Genomic DNA, 18,558 nt, shown 5'->3' on the forward strand with positions numbered 1-18,558 from the left:
TTAATATATATTATGGAAAAGTACATATTTTTCAATGACGAAAAATATGTATACTTCATTTATAATATTAAAAACTCCATTCATATTATGTATACTTTCTTAGCCAATGAAAACCTGTATTTTTATACCCTCCACCATAGGATGGGTATATTAACTTTGTCATTCCGTTTGTAACACATCGAAATATTGCTCTAAGACCCCATAAAGTATATATATTCTGGGTCGTGGTGAAATTTGAGTCGATCTGAGCATGTCCGTCCGTCTGTTGAATGATGTATAGCCCCCATATAAACGGACCCCAAAATTTGTTTTGCGATTGCTCTAAGAGAAGCAAATTTCATCCGATCCGGCTGAAATTTAATACATGGTGTTAGTATATGGTCTCTAACAACCATGCAAAAATTGGTCCATATCGGTCCATAATTACATATAGCCCCCTCTTAGAGCCTCTTAGAGGAGCAAAAGTCATCCGATCCGATTGAAATTTGGAACGTGGTGTTAGTATATTGTCTCTAATAACCATGCCAAAATTGGTCCATATCGGTCCATAATAATATATAGCCCCCATATAAGGCGATCCCCAGTTTTGACCTCCGGAGCCTCTTAGAGGAGAAAAATTCATCCGATCCGGTTGAAATTTGGTACGTGGTGTTAGTATATGGTCTCTAACAACCATGCAAGAATTGGTCCATATCGGTCCATAATTACATATAGCCCCCATATAAACCGATCCCCCGATTTGGCTTGCGGAGCCTCTTAGAGGAGCAAAAGTCATCCGATCCGATTGAAATTTGGAACGTGGTGTTAGTATATTGTCTCTAATAACCATGCCAAAATTGGTCCATATCGGTCCATAATTACATATAGCCCCCTCTTAGAGCCCCTTAGAGGAGAAAAATTCATCCGATCCGGTTGAAATTTGGTACGTGGTGTTAGTATATGGTCTCTAACAACCATGCAAGAATTGGTCCATATCGGTCCATAATTATATACAGCCCCCGTATAAATCGATCCCCAGATTTGTCCTACGGAGTCTCTTGGAGGAGCAAAATTCATCCGATCAAATTTGCAACGTGGTGTTAGTATAAGGCCGCTTATAACCATGCCATAATTGGTCCATATCGGTCTACAGCTATATATAGCCGATCCCCAATCACACAAAATTGGTCTAAATCGGTTCATAATTATGGTTGCTACTCGAGCCAAAAATAATCTACCAAAATTTTATTTTTATAGAAAACATTGTCAAAATGTTATTTCTATAGAAAATTTTATCAAAATTTTATTTCTATAGAAAATTTGGTCAAAATTTTATTTCTATAAAAAATTTTGTCAAAATTTTATTTATATAGAAAATTTTGTCAAAATTTTATTTCTATATAAAATTTTTTCCAAATTTTACTTCTATAGAAAATGTTGTCAAAATTTTATTTCTATAGAAACTTTAAACTTAATTCTATACGTATTTGATCGGCCTTTTTTTAGTTTAATATATACCACGTATGGACTATGTGGTAACCGCAACCCAAGTAATTCGATTGTGGATGACAGTCTTCAGTAGAAGTTTCTACGCAATCCATGGTGGAGGGTACATAAGCTTCGGCCTGGCCGAACTTACGGCCGTATATACTTGTTTATTTTATAAATTGTTTTCGTATAATTTTTGAATCCCGTGTTTGGAAAATTTTTGTGAACACTATTCATAAAATAAATATACTATTTCTTCGTGGTAGATCACAATACGTTCCAATTGGTGAAATACTTCCAGTTTCACAGGTTTTCAAAAGTGCATGGAGAAATTTAACAATGATTTGAGTGAAGTAAGCCTATGGGCGAAGAGAAATGACTTGTCCCTAAATTCTACTAAATCCAAGTGCTTGGTAATCGAAGAACATGGATGTCGCATTTCATAATTGTTTACTATGGTCTGATCATATAACCTTGATTTGTGGTAGGATATTTACAACACCCAGAACTCTTTGGAAAACTCAGACGTATCTATCACTAAAAATCAAATCTATTCTAAAATGTGATATTTTCGATAATTTTTGCTTTTGGATGAAAAAATATATAGCTCCACTTTCTTGCATTACTATCAGCTACACTGTATTTAGTGTGAATCATAGCATGTTTGCGCGGTACAATTGTTTAATCGTTTGTTCAGCTCTTTTCTTCAAGTGGTATCAAAGTCCTTTCAAAACATGTTGACGTTGAAATTCAGACTCGACTTCAGGAAGAAATTATCCTATGTTGCAAGTAAATACCGTCGTTTCCTATTTGTGAACGCTTTTTTGATTTGTAATCAAAGAACGCAATGTCAACAAATTTAAATATTTCATTATTTTTGAAGAATTTTTCTGTATTGTTAAAGCCTAGTTGATCTTATTCAAACAAGTTTTTTTTTCATGCAAAGACACTTAGTTTTAAGTCGAATCACTTAACTATAAGGACAAACCGATTTCATTACAAAGTTTATCGGGTTTTGCACACTGAAAATAACTGCAAAATTCGCATTTGTATTTTAAGAACATGAAATCTTTGGCCTCATGACAAACACCTTTTTGTGTATTTGCTATCGATGGTGTCATTTGATACATTTCTATAAAATTTCTTTAGACATTTTTTTATTAATTTTCTAGAGAATGGTGATAATTTGTTTTGGGTGACAAAATTTTGATTTTCACATTAAGATTTAGAAGATACCAAAAGTTTTAAATGTAAATCAACCCAACTATTGCTATATCGGTGACCACAACATTATCGACAAATAGTTGGCGGCAACTTATATCAAATGATTTATTTCCTTCTTAGTAGCATACTATACTCACGCTAATCGGTTGCTAACAGGTTGATGTCTAAAAATCGGACAATCTTATTTAAATGTTTATTTATGACCTGTGATCACATTAAGTCCATGCTCCAAATTTCAAATAGAAATAGCCCCTTCAATAAAATCGAAGGGCGGCTCTTTTGTTCTTAATGAATTTCTTCAACGCCAACCACACTGAAAAAAGCATACTCGGTTCCAAAGATTTTGTCTTTACTTTAAAAAATTTGGTATTGATTCCGAGCCAAAGAAGCGGAGAATACAAGTAAGGATACTTTTAGGACTCAATTCTCTTTTAAATTTAGGTTTTGTGTACTTGCTTCTAGGAAGCAAATTTTAATTTTTCGCTTTCTCAGTTTTTTTCTTCTTCATATGCTATCAAAGTCCTTTAAAACGAGTTAACGGCAACTTTATTTTCCAAATTAAGAATCGACTTCCAGTAGAAATTATGCTATGTTTGAAGTAAAAAACTTCTTTAAAATAAAGTTTTGAAAAACATGTCCTATATTTGAACGATTTTTTGCTTTGTAGTCAAGATGCAAAAAGACAACAAATTTAAAGACAATTTCATTAAATTTAAAGAATTTTTCTGAATTATTAAAGTCAAGTTGACCCTAGCCTATAAATTTTTTCTTTCATGTTAAGATACTTATTTTTAAGTCAAATCACTTAATTATAAGGACAATACGACTTCATTGAAAAGTTTATCGACTTTTGGACAAGGAAAATAACTTTATTTTAGAGAAATGCGTCTTCTATGCTAAGCAAAATTTGTATTTGTATTTTAAAGACATGAAATCGTTGACCTCACGACAATTTTTTGTTCAGTGCACCTAACACGTACAAGCGGAGTAAAATCAAAACCTAACAAACACATTTCTCTCTATACAACGATTGACAATCATTGGGTCAATGAACATCTCAAGCACTTCTATTGTTCGACGACATCAAAGGATATGATTTAGGTCGACAGCTTCTGTGGATCAATCGCCGTTGAAGGCCAATTAATAATGACCACTAATAAATTATTGAATAAATTAAGAGAAATTTAGCGGCTTCATTTAAATGTTTGTTTTGGGTGGTGTAGATAGACTGGTTCAAAAATATTCCGGTACAGTAAACACATTCACATTTTTAGCTAATTGATTGATCATAAATCTGAATTCTCTAGCATTAATGTTAGAATGTGGTCAAATGTTTGTTGTTTTCATTTATTAATAAAGCTCTTCCATTTCTAATTTTATTTTAGCCATGTCTAAAACAATCCCCAACGGATGTTGTGTTTGTTTTTAACATTTGTCCAATGTTGGAGAGAAAACGCACCTGTATTTATCTTCAAAGTCCAATAGCAAAATCAAAGTTACTGCGTAATATGATTTTGTGTTTATCTTACTTACCTTCCTCTATTAGAATTCAATGCATGACCACTATGACAATTTTCAATATTCAATCCAATCAGAGACAATAGTTTATTGGTAAATTCTTTAAGCATTCCTTTAGATATACATTAGCATGCATAGATTTCAGGACTTAATCAAATTCAGGAATGTTTCAATGATTTTATAAATCACAATATTCAATTAACTTTCATAACGATAAACAATTGAGTAGTTTCAGTGTTCACATTGAAGCTTATTGTTATCTTTTTTCATTTTTAATGTAATTAACATATTTTGATTATTTATTGTTATAATTGTATTTTTTTATAATATTTTATTGATGTTGATGAAAAATCCATGATTTATCAACCTTATATAATAACGATATTCTCAAAAGCGATATTAAATCACAGATCTGAGGGTAGTGTTGCTAAAATCTTAAACCTATCCCAGAAAGAAGTGTCTCCAAAAAAGCAATGAAAATATTCTTTTTAGATTTGGAAGTTGTTCACAAACGAATTAGAAGCAATTGGTTTTACATAGTCTTGGAACAGGAAGCCTTCGCCGCTTTGATTGTGCATAGAAAACAAATACAACCGAAGCGTTGATTGAAACCGAAAACATAATCAAAAATTAAAGTCAGTTTAGAAAATGATTCAAAATTAGTGCATTGTCAATTAGAATATTGTTACGAATTTGATAATTATAGATATAAGTTTATTTAAATTAGTTTCCGTTAATTTAAAATTTAAAATTGTAACGATAAAATTTCGCTATCACTTGTTGGAATCATCTATTCATTTTCTAGTATTTTCCTGAATTTCTTTTATGTTCTTTTGTTTGCTTATCGAAATGTTAGTTCTTACTCTCTCATAGAATAGCAACCCCTTTGCTTTGTATTTTGCATTCTCATTTCATCTCATTGTCTATTGTCATTATTGTTGTTGTTGTAGTAATGCGAGCATATATCTATGTGAGTGTGTATGTGTTTGACAGCCACCAGATGAACAACTTAATGGTCGTAGATCCTTCTAGCATTGTCTAAGAATGTTCTGGCGTTGCCAGAATATTGTAGTGCTACCAGAATGTTCTCGCGCTCGCATGCTGCTAACGAGTCAGTCTTAATTAAAGCGTCAAACGAATAACTTCAGTGTGAACGAATTGTAAAGTGTGAAGTCATAGTAAATAAATTGTAGATTGTCGTTATTTAAAAGAACTGTGTTTTAATTGTCGGGTAATTAAAAACGCCTAAATATAAAAACGTAACAATATATATTTTTTTATTATTTATTATGTCTATAGATACAAATTATCCTTACAGACTATCATATAAATACATATATATTAATTAACCCAATTGGTATTTCAATTAAATAAAGAGTAAATGGCAAATTGCTATTTTCAATTGCGATGTGTCAAACATGATGAGGTGGTTAATAGCTTATCCAAAGTGAAATCTAACGCCATCGGTCTTGATGGTATTGATCCAAAATTTATTAGGACTACACTTTCTGTGCTTTTGCCATTTTTACTCATTTTTAATACGATTTAACCACATTTAACCACTCTATATGGAAACATGCAAAAGTTATTCCGGTTCCAAAATCTAATTCGGATTTCCGTCCAATATCATTTTCTACTCATGATATTGGACCTGTCTAAGGGTTTTGAGAAGATATTGCACTTCCAAATGTCGGAAGGGTTGCTGTTGTCTGATACACAATTTGGGTTGCTTCCGAACCATAGTTGCATCGCTGCCTTAGCTGAGGTTTCAGAATCGATGAGAAAAGATATTGATGACAACAAAGTTGGATTTCATGTACTTTTAGACCACTCTAAAGCGTTTGACTCTCTTGAACATCAAAATCTGGCCATGAAATTAAGACGAATCTTTAAATTCACATCGACTACATTAGATCTGATTATGTTGTACCTTCGGGACAGGATTCAATATGTTTATATTGGAGGTGATAAATCTAGATCAGATTACCTGTACATAAGGGCGTACCGCACGGAAAGAAAAAAAAACGTTTGGAAAACGTGTACCGAAAACGTTTTTCTTTTGTTAGAGTTTTTTGAATTGCTTTGAAAATTTTAAACTTTTATCACCAATAAAAAAATTCGTTTGTTACAAAATTTTTATTTTTTCAATAAAAAAAAAGTTGGTTTTGAAACAACAACACAGTCCTTTTCGTTTATATCAAACACTGTTCTTTTCTGACTTTAGGTCTTTAATAAGACACATTTTACAGTTCAAAATTTAATATAGTACAATGTAATGTTGAACATTTTTTCGGAATCTTCCAAACATATCTGGAATATATGTAAAAACAAAAAAAAAAAAACTTTGGTCGAAGCACTTTCGTGGGCGCCGCAAGCTATGCTATATAAATATAACTTATATGGATAGTTATCTATTGATGACCATAACAGGTACATAGCTAAGTGGTTAGTGTGTTGGCTTACAAAGTGCATGGTCCGCGGTTCGATTCTCCGTCCAGGCGAAAGTAAAAAAATTTTAAACATTTATAAAATCGTATAATTTCTTCTACATTGTTGGTATTACAGGAAAAGGTGTTAAGAACTAAAAACCTCGTGGATGTGAGAAAGATGTGAGGGAAAATGCAATTAGCAAGACCACAATGTTTTTTTTTTGAGTTTGTCTTTATGAAATTGTTTTTACATCCTGGAAAAGAATAAATGTTTATCACAAAAAGTATATACTTTTCTTCCAAATCCACTTTCTTACAGCGAAACACAAATGAGAAACGAACTTTGTTTGTCTAAAATTTCGTTTGGGAGCATATTGGTCCGTTATTACTCTCCGTTATTACTATGCCAACAATCTCCCCCTACAGTTAGAGTATTGCCAAAGTGTCATGTATGCCGATGACGTCCAGGTTTTTTTGCGCGGCCATGTTGGAAGTACCAGGGACACTATAGACAAGTTCAACTCTGATCTTGACCGTGTATGTAATTGGGCAAAGGCTAACGGATTATTGCTAAAGCCCACGAAATCGAAATGCCTTATAATACACAAAAAACAAACATTTTCACCCACAGAAACCAGATATTCTTATAAATAATCAGAAGATAGAAGTTGTTACCAGAGCGAAGAATTTAGGAATAATATTCAATAGTTCACTTAGTTGAACAAATCATGTCAGTTCTGCTGCGGGTCATTCTTTCAGGTCGCTAAACATACGAATTTTCTTAGCGAAAACTTTATTGGTACCAGGACTGATCTATGACTGTGAACTTTTAGCTAATTCCGACTTGGCGAGTCTACGGAAATTAAATGTTGCCTTCAATAGCATCATTCGTTATGTGTATCGACTAAATAGACGACACCTTCTTTTTATGGATTTAGTTTCCAAACCCTCCTCAACTCAAGAGCTTTGATATTTGTGGTATAACAAAATGAGATTCACACGTTCAAGTAGAAGTAGAAACATAATACCCTTTAGGCGTCGATTTGTCGTTTCCGAATGGCATTTCTTTATCAGTACAATAGGTCTTTGGAACACATTACCGAACAATATACAAAGCATCAGCAACCGCTTTATTTTTAAAAACTAATTCTTCAATTATATCGGAAATAATTATCATTAACTTGTCTTTAGTTAAACAATATGTTATCATATTACTTTTAAAACATCGTTACCTTTCTAAATTATTATTATAATCCTATATGTATTGGCTGCAATACATATTGGATTATATTTTATTCAATTTTTTAAAAGCGCATTTATGCTTTATCGGGAGATACATATGCAGTATTTTAATTTTTCCGACTTAGCAGTGGCGATTTTACAAGGACATGGGTTAGATCTCGCCAAGATAAGAGACGAATTGTGGGTTTTTGGACAATATCGGGCGATATTTGCAAAAGGAAGAGGCTCAATTTAATCTTAACCGATTCTGTGGAAAGTATGCAATTGCGATGTATAAGATATGACTACAATATGGGTTAATCATGTGGGTATACTTACCATATTCGCTCAAATCAAAACTAAAAAAAAGTGAACTCTATATTGCACAATTTAATTTATTTTATAGTGAATAGAATTATGTTTTGAGAAAGTTTCCTGGACCTTAATACTATTTTGCGTGTGTTAGTTAAGTGATTTAAAAATGGGGAAGACTTATACACAAATTGAGCATAAAGATTTAATAAATTCTTGTCTTGTCTTGAATTGTTTAAAATTTATAAATTTTATCAATAATGCGCCCATCTTGAACTTCGTATGGCACTAAAGACAATTTAAAATTTGTCTTAAAATTTTTTGCCTTCAAACTACGAAAGTTTCATTAACAAGTGAAGGAAAATAATTACGTCTAATAAATTGTCTTGTATCTGTCGAAAAATAGTTACTTCTTTTTGTGAAATCGGCGTGACCTCTGTGTTTCTAATACATTTTAGTTTTTTATAAAATTAACCAAAACTTCCCACCCTGGCGAGTTCACTGTTTTTTTTTCATTTATGGGGGCTTTATCTAAATCTGAGCCAATTTAGATCACATTATGCATACTTAAATGGAAAGTTTAATATACTCTCTACGGCTACCCATATTTTCCAATCGAATAAGGGGGATTTATTTAAAATTTCACTGATTTTGACCAAATTTAGCACACCTTTCTAATATTAAATATTAAAACAAAATTTTGGCATCTGTGGTCATATAAGTGCAAATTGGGCGAAAGATATATATGGGAGCTATATCTAAAACTAAAACGACATTATCAATTGGGGAAAACCCGCATTTCCATATTTAAGAACATTAATGGGTACATGGTTATGGGAGTTTTATAACAATCTGAACAGAAATGTCTGATATTAGGAGCTATAATTGATTCTGAACCCACAGAGTTAGTATGCCACTAATATTGAGTCCATTATTAAAAAAGAGGAAATCGCTCAATTAGTGTGGTAATAAATCCAAATTTCCTAAAATAGGGCAAAAGATTTATGTAAGAGCTACATGTAAGTCTAAATATATCGTCTAATACATAGACATTTGAAATTTGAGCACCATTATATATTAACAAGTAAGTAAAGTAGAAAGTCGGGCGGGGCCGACTATATCATACCCTAAACCACCATTACAGAATTAGTAATCATAAGCATTTGTGGGGTAACATATAGGTCTGGGAGATAAACCGCAGTTGCATATTTAAGAAAATTAAGGGGTACATGTCTATGGGTGCTTTGTGTCAATCTGACTATAGCTCATAGTCAATGTTGCCAGGGAAAATGTTCGGTTTACCCTACAACGACAAAAAAGTTCCCTACTTTTCCATACATTCCCAAACAATATTCCCTATTATATTTTTCGTTAAATTTAAAAAAATTTTACAAAACAAATATGATTCTAAGTACTTTATTATCTTAAAACATGAATATGCAACGTATATAACTTAGAATATAAATTTGTATTACCACAACGGTTGCCACAGTTGGTAGAATTCTACCCAAATTAGTAATCTTTTTTGTTAAATCTCTATAAAAATAAGTTTTTGGAAAAAGTTTCTATAAACAAATTTTTGTGAGAAATTTTTCTATAGAAATAAAATTTTGACAATAAATTCCACAGAAATAAAATTTTGAGAAAAAATTTTATAGAAATAATATTTTGAAAAATTTTTCTATAGAAATAAAATTTTGACAAAATTCTCTACAGGAATAAAGTTTACCACACATTGTTAAAGCTCAAGCCTTGCCGGCTTCTAATTTCCTCCTCTAGAGCCACCAAAATGTAAAAATTATTACAAAATGTGTTGAGTGAAAATGTCCTACATTGTGGCCCTACGTCCCTACAAGACGCTAAATATTAGAAAAACCCTACATATAGGGAATTTCCCCTACTTCTAGCAACACTGGCTGTGTTGATATTGCGCCTACGGAGTTAGTATGCCACTAATATTGAGCATTATTAAAAAAGAGAAAGTCGTTAAATTAGTGTGGGTAATAAAAATAAATTTGTAAAAATCGAGCAATATTCTTACGTAAGAGCTACAAGTACGTATAAGTACGATCGGCTAGTACATCAAAATTTGAAATTTGAGTAACATTGGTTAATAAATAAGAGTACTATGGCCAAATTTGGGAAAATCGAGCGATGCATATATATGGAAGCTATATCTAAATCTGAACCAATTTGCATAATATTTTGCGGGTTTGATTAATGCCACAAAAGGTTACCTTGTGCAAGATTTGAGTAAGATCAGCTAAGAAATGAGGCCTGTATGGTCAAACATAAGGTTATTAGGGGCGAATTTTTCAAAATCGGGTGATACATATATGGGAGCTATATCTACATCTGAACCGATTTCGATGAAATTTTACACATATAGTTAGTACTATAGAGGACTGGATCTAGCCAACTTTTAGTAAGATCGGTTAATAAATAAGGGTTCTATGGCCAAATTTGGGAAAATCGGGCTATACATATATATGGGAGCTATATCTAAATCTGAACCGATTTCGATGATTTTTTGCACATATAGTTAGTGCTATAGAAGACTATATTTAGCCAAATTTGGGTAAGATCGGTTGATAAATAAGGGTTTTATGGCCAAATATAGCTCTCATACATATATATGAGAGCTATATCTAAATCTCAACCGATTTGGATGAAATTTTGCAGACTTGAAGGGCGATGGAAAAGATTACCTTTTGCCAAATTTGGTGACGATCCGTTTGAGAAAAACGCGCAACGTGACCCCATTTGTCGAAATCGGGCGATACATATATATGGGAGCTATATCTAAATTTGATCCGATTTCTTCCAAGTTCAATAGCGTTCGTCCTTGTGCCCAAAAAGCTCCTTGTACCAAATTTAATCAAAATCGGTTAATAATTGCGACCGGAATCCTGTGAACAACAAATACATGGACAGACGGACGGACGGACACCAAGCGCTAGATCGACTCAGGAGGTGATTCTGAATTCTTCTAAAATCAATATTTCTGGTAGGCACATTTTTTGGCCGATCAAACTTTTTATTCCCTGACCACTATGTGGTTTAGGGTATAAATATAGAGTATTATGGCCAAATTTGGGAAATTCGATCGATGCATATATATATATCTAAATATGAACCATGATTTGATATATATATATATATATATATATATATATATATATATATATATATATATATATATATATATATATATATATATATTATATATATATATATATATATATATATATATATATATATATATATATATATATATATATATATATATATATATATATATATATATATATATATATATATATATATATATATATGAAAGTTATATCTAAGTCTGAACGATTTGGATTATATTTTGCAGGTTTTGTTGATATTACAGGAGATTACCTTGTGCTAAATGTGAGTAAGATCGGTTTAATAAATGAGACCACTATGGTCAAAAATATGGTTATAAGAGGCAAATTTTTGAAAATCGGGCGCTACATATATATGTGAGAGATATATCTAAATCTGAACCGATTTTGATGATATTTTGCACATACAGTCAGTACTGTAGAACATTAGAGTAAGCCAAATTTGACTAAGATCGGTTTATAAATAAGGGTTTTATAGCAAAATTTGTGAAAATCGGGCGATACATATATATGGGAGCTATAGCCAAATCTGAACCGATTTCGATGATTTTGAGTACATATAGTGAGTGCGATAGAAAATTTAATTTGGCCAACTTTGAGTCAGATCGGTATATAAATAAGGGACTTTTGGCCAAAATTGGGAAAATCGGGCGATACTTATATATGGGAGCTATATCTAAATCTGATCTGATTTCGATGAAATATAGCACACTTAAAGGGTGGTCCATCGGATTACTTTGTGGCAAATTTGACGCCGATCAGTTAGTAAATGATCGAAATCTGACCCCATTTGTCGAAATCGGGCGATACATATATATGGGAGCTATATCTAAATTTGATCCGATTTCTTCCAAATTCAATAGCGTTCGTTGCCCAAACACACTCTGTACCAAATTTAATCAAAATCGGTTAATAATTTCGACCGGAATCCTGCGAACAACAAATACATGGACAGAGGACGGACAATAAGCACTAGATCGACACAGGTAGTGATTCTGAGCCGATCGGTATATATTTTATGGGGTCTAAAATCAATATTTCTGGTAGGCACATTTTTTGGCAGATCAAAGTTATTATACCCTAAACATTACGTGGTTTAGGGTATAAAATTAATTCAAATCAACAATATAAGTTAACATTTTTCTCGGAAACAAATATTTTTTTTGTTGATACAATCATTAATATTTAACTCAAATGCAAGAAAATAAGGATGCAACAATAAGCTATTTACATTTCTCATTCAAAATATTTCAAACTATTCTGGGTTTGCGTGGACCATAATGTCTATCCAAGCTTTTGTTGCACCAGCATCAGCGACTAGCTAGAGTTTTGACCATATGCTATTATCATGGAAATTGGCTATAATAAGTCAAAAAGTGAATTTATAAAATTCCCTCTACACCAAGAAAAAAAGTGAACTAAATTTTACTCCACATTTAGAGATTTCCACAAAGCGTTGTTAAAACCAGGAAAGTTTAATGCCCTGTTGTACTTTTTAACTGCAGTTCACGAAACTACATCCTCCCGTAGAAGAAAAAATTAACTAACTAAAAGCAAAGAAAAAATTATTGGCGCCAAATCATGACCATTTTAATCATTTTTACGATATTTGGGAATCGTACGAAAATTTTCTTTTGCTTTAGTTCATATTGAACTAATGTGTACGGTAATTGAACTTTATACTCACGTTTAGTTCATAAAATTTTTGATACATACTTTAAAAAAGTAAGTTTTCATTAAGCTGTGGAAAATTTCGATAAAAATAATAAAATTTAACTACAAGCAAATATTTTTTTTTCCAATAAAAATAAGTTAAATTCAGCGTTAGTTTAACTACTGAAACTTTTTTCTGTGTAAACTGCAGTTCGCTTATGCCGGACTAAAGTAGAGGTTTTCTTTGCTGTCAAGTTCTGCATAAATTTGTGAAAGGTTTCCCCTGGTTAAGTCCGTTACCGTAGGTGGTATTGAAATTCCCGTTGGTGAATGTGCAAATTACTAATGGACAGGAGGCTGAACTTTACGCTTAGTATTGAAGAAAGGGCGAAAAAAGCCACGGTAACCTTGTACTCGTGTAAAAGGCAATAGGAAAATGTGGGGACTAAAATGGAAACTGGTGAACATTCCTGACAATTGAAACTTCTTCGCACATATCTCATCTTGGATATCATCGAATTCATTGCCTAGCTGATGCGACTGAAGTATGTTAAGTTTGCGACTTTTGTTATTTTCTACATTTACGACGTGTATGTGATGTTTACAACTTTGCGAAAGTCGCAAACGTAAAAAGTTTGATACAGAGAACTATATTGCCAAATTTTATGTTCGTCTATTTTAGGTTTACGAAAATATAGCCCAATGAAAACTTTGTGATTCTGTGAAACTCCAAAAATTATCGGTCCACAATTCTTCTTTTTACGATTAACTTCGCGCAAATTAAACTAATACTCGAAGATGAATTCATATGCACAGAAAAAAATTTCCGTAGTTAAACTAACGTTAAATTTAACTTATTTTTATTGGAAAAAAAATATTTGCTAGTAGTTAAATTTTATTATTTTTATCGAAATTTTCCACAGCTTAATGAAATCTTACTTTTTTTAAGTATGTCTCAAAAATTTTATGAACTAAACGTGAGTATAAAGTTCAATGACCATACACATAAATTCAATATGAACTAAAGCAAAAGAAGATTTTCGTACGATTCCCAAAAATAGTAAAATGGTCATGATTTGGCGCCAATGATTTTCTTCTTTACTTTAAGTTAATTTTTTCTTCTTCTATGAGATGATGTAATTTCGTGAACTGCAGTTAAAATGTATAATAGGGCATTAAAATTTCCTGGTTTAACATCGCTTTGTGGAAATCTCAAAATGTGTAGTAAAATTTAGTTCAATTTTCGTGCGAGGTAGTTCATTCTTCCTATAAAACAGTTCACTTTTTTTGTTGTTGTGTAAAATAAAATAATTATATATCTTAATTTTAATGGTGAAATTATGTTATAACATTTTTGTTTGCATGTAAAGAGTTTGTAATATAGAATAATTTATTGATAAAATTTTGATCTTTACTGATTTCTTATAATTTATATTAACAAAAAAATACAATTATTTCACAATATATTTTGAATAACAATTACAGATAACATATATGCATAGTTTTAATCTAATTCACAATGGTTAAATGGAAGCAAGTGTTTACTTAGTTTTTTTAGGTATCGCTAGTGTAAGTAGAAATGGTTGGGAGTTTAACATACCTCCAATATCCGTTGCCATATCGAAATCTATTACAAAAATACATACTTCTTTTGTATATCCCATCCTTATATAAATATTTAACCAGTACTTAAGTCTGTCTCATGACGACACAAAGAGCCAACCTCCTACAAAACTGCAAATTCATTCAAAATTGTACAATCTTGCATTATTCAGTCGATTCTCAGTCAACTTCACAATTGTCATCACAATCATAACAAAAAAGCAGCCAACAACCAAAGTTGTAAGTTTCGTTAGGCTTTAACAATACAACTATTTTTTAGGTATCATTAACAATAAAATTTACAATCAGTCCACACATAGACATCTACCAAGACACTATATATTATAGTCATAATCTTTTGTTTTATTTTTACAGGGTGGCGAAAAAGAAATATCCAGTTTAGAGCAATATAAATGTATGATAATAATTTCCAAGTCATATCATAACGACTTTTTTCCGATTCAATCACGAAATCAATTACTTCTTCTTGGTAAACTAAACAGCTGTGTTGAAGAAATTGAAAAGCAATCAACTAACAAGCGTCTTATACTTTTTTTTTGTATTTTCAACCATGTGTTTATTTAGGCCGAAAAAACAATCGTGTTCAACAATTGTTTGGATGTGCAACCGTCTGCACTCTAAACTACCTATAGTGCAAAATGGGTTACATGTTTAGTCTTGCGATGGGTTACACCTCGTCAATCGAACAAGCACATTTTGGGTAGGTTGTACTGGATTTCTAGTTGACAAAAATGTCCAATTTGTACAGAAAGGTGTAAAATAGCCAATACATTTTTTTCAAATCGAAATCACTGGGACTATTTCAGCATTTTTGGTCGAAATTTTTTATTTTATATTTAATATTTGACCGAAAAACTTTCATTTAGTATTTTTATACCAACCACGAGTTTGCCATTTCGTTTATAACACATGGAAATATTGATTTCCGACTGTATAGATTACACATACTATTGATCAGAGTGAAGTTCTCAGACGATTTAACGATGAGTTCTTTTGTTTCTTATTCGATCTCGTTTTGTTTAAATAATGTTCTATATTTCTGCCAAGCTTAGGTTAGGTTAGGTGGCAGCCCGATGTATCAGGCTCACTTAGACTATTCAGTCCATTGTGATACCACATTGGTGAACTTCTCTCTTATCACTGAGTGCTGCCCGATTCCATGTTAAGCTCAATGACAAGGGACCTCCTTTTTATAGCCGAGCCCGAACGGCGTTCCACATTGCAGTGAAACCACTTAGAGAAGCTTTGAAACCCTCAGAAATGTCACCAGAATTACTGAGGTGGGATAATCCACCGCTGAAAAACTTTTTGGTGTTCGGTCGAAGCAGGAATCGAACCCACGACCTTGTGTATGCAAGGCGGGCATGCTAACCATTGCACCACCACCCTTTCTGCCAAGCTTGAGATCTTTTTGTTTTATTTTTATTTATTGATAATTCATTCTTCCTAATATTTCACAATTTTCGCTAAATTGCTTCCTCTGATCTATAAACGTTTGTTGATATTAATTAATTAATTATTTTATATTAATTAAATTAAATTAAACAACTAACATAAATTTGAATACACAGTACATTAAAAATATCTACACCCAGAAAAAAGTGCCTTCGAAACTAAAGGAAAAATTTTTCATCAATATAGTTTATCCATTTTATTTCCATTAAGGTAAATTTTTGTGAGAAATAATAAAATTTACTCGTTTCAGTAAAAAAATCCTAAACTGTAAGCAGTTAGGAATAGTTCATTAACTAGAATAAGGCATGGAATTTTACTCATACTATTTTCTTCGCTGAGTATAAGAATTTACTACTGAACAAGAAAATTTTATTCACCGATAACAAAGCATTCGTAAAAATAAACAAAAACCGAACTAAAACCAAGTTTCCTCAAAATTAGTAAAATTTCTTATAAAATGATAATTGCGACTTCCTTTATAATAGAAAGTTTTTCATATATACGAACAACACTTGGCATAAAAAATATTTTAGTTCATTCGTACTAAGAAGTATGCAATCCTTTCAAAACTTAAGGAAACACACTTGTTAGAATATAGGAAATTTTCCTACATTTCTATTGTCTACCTGTAATCGATACCTGTCATCGTAATCGATATGTTTGCGCGTGGGTGTAATCGATATATTTGCGCGTCGGTTGTTTTTTAGTTGGAATCGCGTTGTTTTGGTATACGGAGAGATTGTTGAAAAATAATATGGTAAAATAATATAATAAATAACAAATAAAATATATAAAATATTTGTTATTTTAAATTAGTGAGAAACATTTTCGTTTTTTTAAATAAATCTATCAATGTTCGTGATAGTGTATAAAGAAAGAAAACACCAGCAGAATAACAACCCTTTCATTTGTCTTCATTTTGGAATCTTCAATTATCAGGTAATATTCAGTGACGCTAACCTTTTGCAACAAAAATGGTTTATGATTTTTTATATTTGTAGGTATTGAAATTGTAAAAGGAGGACAAAATCGTTAGGCAGCAACTTATTAAAAGTGAAAAGTACAAGAAGAAGAAAAAGTGTGTTTTACAGTTGATAATATCACATGGAAATTGGAAACAGCGGAATAATAAACTAATATTTCAAGGAGATTCGATGCTGTTGATTCTTAATAAATATATTCAATATATTAATAAAACATGTCTTTTATTGAATATAAAATTGCTTATATAAATAAATAAAATTTTATTTAAAAAAAGGTAAGCAGTTCTAATTATGAAGTAAAAGTTTTACCACAAATGTGTAAGATTTGTCCATGTGAATGAAAAAATTTCAATAAAATCATTCCATATATGAATTCAAATCAGTTAAATTTTTTCATTCTGTAGTATAGTGGTACATAAATATAGGAAAATGTTAACTAATATATGGAATGCATTCTACCTAATTTCTACGAAAATCACATCGTTCAAACAAATAAAAATGTCTTTGGCGCTATACGAAGTTCAACTTTCTTCACAATGAGTTCATTTTAACTTAAAGAAGGGGTCACTTTTTTCTGGGTGTACAAGGCGAATATAAATGTTAAGAAGCAGCGATTTTCTTCCACTTACATATAAGACAATTACTAAAAAAAAATTTAATTTAACGATTTCCATCTGTGTGTTGTAATCACGCTACAATCTTCTATAATGAACCTATCGTGCTGACATTTTACTCTTCTGTTGTCTGCAGGCACGGCTAAATCGGTCCATGTTTCGATATAGCCACCATATAAACGGATCTACCGTTTTGTGTTCAATTTAAAATTTACTTCCACAAAACGTTTAATTGAGACAAACATCAATTACACCAATTAATTTTTTAATTGGAACAATTAATTTTTTAATTGACTTTGGTGATCGATATTATCATTTCTATGATTGAAGACATTTCAATTAAAAACTGATTGGATTCGTGACTGAGGACAAAAATATGTTTTTCTTGGATCTGTTTGGATTGAGCTTTGAACTGCGTGGGAAACCTTATTCTGGTAGCAAAGTTAAGATAAAAACGCAGTTTTTTCTGTATTTCAATAGACTCAAATCGAAAATAAAAATGGATAAAAATAGCTAAAAAGGCCATGGAATTAAATTTAAGAAATAAAACAAACATTTTTCCAACAAATCTAAAAACTACTGTTATAAATTTCATATTTAACATCAAAATCTACAAAATTTGGCCGAATCATTTGAAACAATTGTCTTGAGAGAGGGATATTTTCCGTCACTTAAAATTCTAATATTAGAAAACCAAAATAATTGTATGCGTACCATTGTGGTAGATATTTAAGATTCGGCCCTGCCGAACTTCTTGCTGTATATTTTTATGTTAAGACTCAAGTTCACAACTTATGGTTTCAAAATGGACTTGCTACTCTCAAGTACGTTTGCTACGATAATTTAATCTCAGATGTCTATACTCAATAACAACTTCAACTGCAGAAGTAGTTCAAATTATCATATA

General features: G+C 31.5%; 1 long non-coding RNA gene across 1 annotated transcript; it reads left to right on the forward strand.

The window, feature by feature from the left end:
* The first annotated feature begins 16,931 nt into the window (after window positions 1-16,931).
* LOC142241596 (uncharacterized) lies at window positions 16,932-17,251 on the forward strand. The gene is made up of 2 exons (XR_012723717.1): window positions 16,932-16,993; window positions 17,056-17,251. It is a non-coding gene; the product is annotated as an uncharacterized LOC142241596 (long non-coding RNA).
* Window positions 17,252-18,558: the final 1,307 nt, after the last annotated feature.

This window comes from Haematobia irritans, chromosome 1 (genome assembly GCF_050003625.1).
Source record: "Haematobia irritans isolate KBUSLIRL chromosome 1, ASM5000362v1, whole genome shotgun sequence".
Lineage (NCBI taxonomy): Eukaryota > Metazoa > Arthropoda > Insecta > Diptera > Muscidae > Haematobia > Haematobia irritans.